The sequence below is a fragment of the Phoca vitulina genome, unplaced genomic scaffold (genome assembly GCF_004348235.1).
Source record: "Phoca vitulina isolate PV1807 unplaced genomic scaffold, GSC_HSeal_1.0 scaffold1049, whole genome shotgun sequence".
Lineage (NCBI taxonomy): Eukaryota > Metazoa > Chordata > Mammalia > Carnivora > Phocidae > Phoca > Phoca vitulina.
In genome coordinates, this window is record NW_022590736.1 from 1 (window position 1) to 5,662 (window position 5,662).

General features: G+C 50.3%; 1 non-coding gene across 1 annotated transcript; it reads right to left on the bottom strand.

Moving 5' to 3' along the window:
• Positions 1-5,299: 5,299 nt before the first annotated feature.
• LOC116629464 lies at positions 5,300-5,402 on the bottom strand. Its single transcript, XR_004298749.1, has one exon. It is a non-coding gene; the product is annotated as a U6 spliceosomal RNA (small nuclear RNA).
• Between the last annotated feature and the right edge of the window lie 260 nt (positions 5,403-5,662).

Here is a 5,662-nt window from a genome sequence, read left to right on the forward strand (position 1 = left end):
GAAGACTGGATGGAGCGCTGCTTCTCTTGAAATGAGCTCCACCTTCCCCACTGTGTGTGTGTGTGTTCATGTGTGTAAATTACATACATGATGAGTTGTTCTTAGGAGTACAAGGGCCACTCGAATGTTCTAGCACCCTTCCTTTCCCTTCTGACCTCCTGGCACCTCTCCCTACTGCACATACCTTCAGGCCTCTCACTGTGGGCTTCTTGCTGGCCCCAAACCTGAAGGCATCATTCTGTTTCCAGAGATTTACTTCTTCCTCTTCCCTTTTCTGAGCATCATTGTTGTTTTTCATCTCGACTGGTCTCTTTCTTGAAACCCTTCAATGCCACCTGAAATGTCAGCCTCTGACAAGATGCCTCTGTCACCATCCATACGTATCCCTCCTCTTTTGTGACAGCAAGAGTGACTATTTATATGGAAACCCTTGCTTGCCCCATTAGCTGTATGATCTGTGTGAACCCACCCCCTCTCTCCTTTCCACCCCCAGGACCTGTCACAGCGGCTGCCACAAACATGGCGGCAGGAGGATATCTGCGCTGTAGGATTACCTGGGGCAGCAGCAGCTAAGGACTCACCCCCCCCCCCCCAGTTTGGGGCTCCAGGCAAGGCTTTCACTATTGTGTTTCCATTTCAGGAGCACCAGCCACAACCTCAGGTCTAGTCCGAGTCAAAGGCACAGCCATCAGGCTGATCACCTCCATCCTCCCCGTGCTCCTCACGTGCTCAATCCTCCCTGGCATCTAAGGCAGACTCCTTTGAGTAACAGGTACTGTGGGCAGAACTGAAGTGAGAGGCAGATGGCCCGAGGTGAGCACAGAGAAAGGTGAATAGCCAGCCCTTCCCTTGGCCTATTGCGTGAACCTTCTCACCTGAAAATGAGACCAGATGCATAGGACTACATTAGCTTCTCCCAAGAAAGAGAATCATGAGGAGCTGTTGATGTAGATGTTGAGGTAGATAATTATTACAAGGGATCAGCTCACGATTATGGAGGAAAACCCAGTCTCACAATTCGCTGTCTGCGAGCTGGAGAAACAGGAAGCTGGTGGTGGGGTTCCAGTGCTCACCTGAAAGTCTGAGAATCAGGGCATCCGTGGTGTGAGTCTAGGTCCTGGTCCGAGGAACCAAACACCAGGAGTGCTAATGACCAATGTCTGAGGGCAGGAGAAGGATGGCCCCGCCAAACTGAGAGCAAAGTCACCTTTCCTCTACCTTTTGTTCCATTCGGGCCCTCATGGATTGGATGAGGACAGTCTTCTTTACTTAGTCTACTGATTCAAATGCTCATCTCCTCCAGAAACATCCTCTAGACAGACCCAGAAAGAATGTTTTCCCAGCTATTGGGGCACCCCTTAGCCCAGTCAAGTTGACCTATAAAAGGAGCCAGGACCGAGAACTTACATTGCTTGATAGCAATTACCTAGGCAAGCTTAGCCTCGAATTCTTATAGCGCCTCACTGTCAAAGGCCAGTGGGAGAGCACAGGGGCCCACCCCAAGCTTTATGTCCTGTCGATGCTAAAGGGATTGAGCAAAATCAGGCCTGGCTCAGAGCAGCTTTGCACTTGGGGAGGCGCCCATGTGAGGGGTGGTGGGGACAGGAGGAACACGGGGCATGGACAACACTCTGGTTTGAGTGAGAGTGGCAGGTGCCTGCACATGATGTGTCCTAGGGATGGGGGACCTCTCCGTGGTGCGTGCAGGAGAGGGGTCAGAGTCTGAACCAAAGAAGAGGGGTGGGAAGGCCTTTGTAGACCCAACCAAAGGCTGGCTTTCAGGGCTCTGCTCCCACACGACTCTCCTGGGTGCTGGCAGGTAAGACAGAGGCCAATGGGAGAGACTCTCCAGGATGAGATTAGAAAGCCAGAGCTCCTTGGACCCCTGGGATACCTGGCTCAGGCCTGGTGCTCTCACCTGGCAGCTAGTCTCCTGCAGAGCCCAGAGCCCAAGCCAGCTGAACCGCCCCTGCCTTGAGCAGAGGTGCCTCAGGAGGTAGGTAGGGTTGAGCAGCTGTTGGAATTGGATGCTGTCACCTGAACTGGACCAGGAAAGAATGAGGCAGGGCAAGGACAGTCACACTCAGAACTTGTGTTAGGCTACCAGGGTGAGGAGAGGCTGAAGACAGGGAAGAAGGATCTTTGCCTACAACCTTCCCCAAGGCTACAGGAACCAGGATCCACATCCCTCTCTGGGTAGGGCTCCCAGCCACTCTCTTAGGCCTTCCCACCAGAGGGGAGCCAGGATCTATGTAATGGGAACAGATGAATCATTGGTGGCTTTAGTTTGAGCCCGGGTGTTCAGTAGTAGGGTCTGGGCCTGACTGTTTTGTGGTAATGAGGAGAGAGTTTGTTCAGGCTGCTGGACCCACAGATTGGGGGGTCCAGGGGTTGGGGGAACTGTAAGGTGATACTCGACCCTCGGTAAGAGCTGGGCTTTGAGCCAGGGAGTAACTGGGGAGGGAGAAGCCCAGGAGGACTGACCCAGGATTTCCTCAGCCGCTGGAACAAGCTCCTGTTTCTCTTTTAGGGGCTGAAGGTGCTAGAAGAAGCCCCTGAGGATGTGCTGTCATTCACCCACTCTCCCCTCTGGTGGGTGGCCTTTCTTCTACCTGCTGTTCATGTCAACCAACGGGAGCTTCAATCCCTGTGGCAAAGCAAGAATCCTCCAGATCATCATGATTATGGAGGAGATAGAACATTTCATTGCCTTCATTCCGGGTCATGATAATCCTTCTCTGCACTTTTTCTTAACATTAATGCTATTTTCTGTTGGTGCTCACTGTTGGGATTCCTGCACTTTGCCTTCTAACTGGTTGAACAAGAATTCTGCACAAAGAGACTATTATGAAACTTCTCCTTTGGTATTGGAAATGAGATACTTGTCAGCATCATGATCCTGTTCATTGTTAAAAAAAATACTATATGACATTAGAGAACCTCGGGGATTCTTTCCTTTGCGACACAACCTCAAGTCTTTTATTTTTTTTTATTTTTTTTATTTAAAGATTTTATTTATTTATTTGACAGGGAGAGACACAGCGAGAGAGGAAACACAAGCAGGGGGAGCAGGAGAGAGAGAAGCAGGCTTCCTGCGGAGCAGGGAGCCTGATGCGGGGCTCGATCCCAGGACGCTGGGATCATGACCTGAGCCGAAGGCAGACGCTTAACGACTGAGCCACCCAGGTGCCCCACCTCAAGTCTTTTAAATAAAACAATATTAGAGAGGGGAGCTAAGGTGGTGGAGTAGTAGGAGGACCCTAGGCTTCCCTCATCCCTCGAACACGGCTAGATAAGTATCAAATCATTCTGAACACCCAAGACAGCCATCTGAGGACTGACAGAACAACTACACAACGAGAGGGAGAGAAGAGGCCACATCGTGGAAGGTAGGAGTTGCGGAGGTGTGATCTGGGGGAAAAAAGCCTTGCAGGTGCTGCAGAGGGGAGGGAGCCCTGGTTACAGAGACAAGTGATAGAGAGAGAGAGAGGCAGAGGGAAAGAGGCGCACACAGGGGGTCGCACAAGGAAAACACTTCCCCAAAGCCACTGACTGGGAAAACAAGATGAGTTGATGATAGTGAGTTTTTTTTACAACCAGCAGAGCTCAAAGACTGGAGTTTTAGAAGCCTGCGGCGTGGCTGGTCTGGAGCCTGACAGGTATAGCGGTGGTTCCGTGGAGAAGGAGGGCAGATAACCCGGAAGGTGACGGTGCAATCTGAGGATCTCCTGGGACACCCTGGGAAAGAGGGTTCTCGCTTCTTAGCATCTGGGAGAAGTGGCATTGTCTCTGAGGGGACAAAAGAGCTTGGAGTTTGGAGTGAAGTGCAGCCAAAAGCCAGCGTCAAGGTTAGTGGCCCTCAGGAGGTGTCTCTGTCACTAGGCTAAGGGGCAGGGGAGCACAATGGTGTGGCTTCCTTTCTGGGATAGGCTTCATCAGTCCCAGCATGGGAGACCCTCCCCCAAGGGATCAGCTGCCACGCCAGGTCCCTAAAGTTTGTAGTTTTGAAACTTGGCCGGTGTGCCTGGCGTAGAACACAGGTGCAGTGCCCTGCTGGGGGGCGGGGGGGCAGACAGCCTGGACACTGACAGCGTGAAGGCAGGGGTCTGAGGGATGCCGGGGACACACGAGGGGAGATTGTTCACTCTTCCGCGAGGGCTTCCCAGACAGGGGCAGTGCAAACTCCCCTCTTTGGGGAGGAGGGAGTGGGCTGAAGCCATTTTTACCCCCCACCCATCAGCGGGGACTGACTTCAGGGAGCAGCGCGGTGGAGGCCTGAGCCCCTTACACCTCGCCCCACCCCTGCACTCTGCAGGTGCTTCTTCACTAGGGCAAGTGTGCCTGAGAACCAGAGCCGCGGGCCCCCCGCTAGAACCAGCACAAACCCCCACACGCACCAAGTCTACTGACCCTAGAGGGCTGTAAACTTCAGCTCTAGTGGAAATAGCAGGAGGTCCCTTTAACAAGTAGACCCAAGCACACGCAGTTAAAAGTTAAAACAGACTCTGGCCAAGGTCCAAACACTCCCCACTACAGGCAAGGAGAAACTCAGCAGAAGCCTGACTTGAGGGAGAGAGCAGTCAAACCAGGGCCGCAGAGAGCACCGGGCACACCCCAGAGACGCCGCCTCAAGCTCCCGGGGCCGGACAGGATATTACCTCCTCTTTATAAAGCCATTTCTCTCAGGAGCAGGTAACATAACAGGTTTCCTTTCCTTTGTTTTTGTTTTTGTTTTTTTTTTTTGATTATACATGTATTTAATGTCATTTTATTTTTTCTTCATTTTTTAATTTAAATTCAATTAGTTAACATATAGTGTATTATTAGTTTCAGACATAATTTAGTGATTCATCAGCTGCATATAATACCCAGTTCTCATTACATCACATGCCCTCCTTAATGGCCATCACCCAGTTACCCCAGCCCCCACCACCATCCCCTCCAGCAACCCTCAGTCTCCTATGATTAAGAGTCTCTTAATAGTTTGTCTCCCTCTCTGATTTCCCTTATTTTATTTTTCCCTTCCCTTCCCCTTTGATTAGATTTTAGTTCTTTTATTTCTCCAGAAAGGGATTCTCTAGTGTCTTCTATGCTTTTTTTAAACCCAACTAAGTGTCTTTTTCATCCTTATTCTGAACTCTAGTTCTGACATATGACTTATATCCATGCTGATTAGGTCCCTGGCAGTCAGTACTGCCTCTCGTTCTCTTTTCTGAGGTGAGTTTTTCCGTCTTGTCCTTCTGTCCAGAGAAGAATAGATGAACAAGAGAACAAAGTACTAAAATGGCAACAACGACCCAAAAATATGGAACTCTTCATGAATTTGCACGTCATCCTTGTGCAGGGGCTATGCTAACCTTCTCTCTATTGTTCCAATTTTAGTATATGTGCTGCTGAAGCAAATACCAGGTTGATATTCTTACTCTGGACTCAGTTGTGAGGACCCACAGAAGGGAAGAGAGGATGATTAATTTAGTCTGGGGATGTGGGATGGTTAATTTTGTCTGACCACTTAGTATTTTGGATGAAATTAACATTTAAAGTGGTGAACTTCAAGTAAAGGAGAATGTCCTCCGGGACATTGCTGGGCCTTGTCAAATCAGTTGAAGGCCTAAAGAGAACAAGAAGAATGACTTCCCCCCAAAAAGAGGGAATTCTCCCA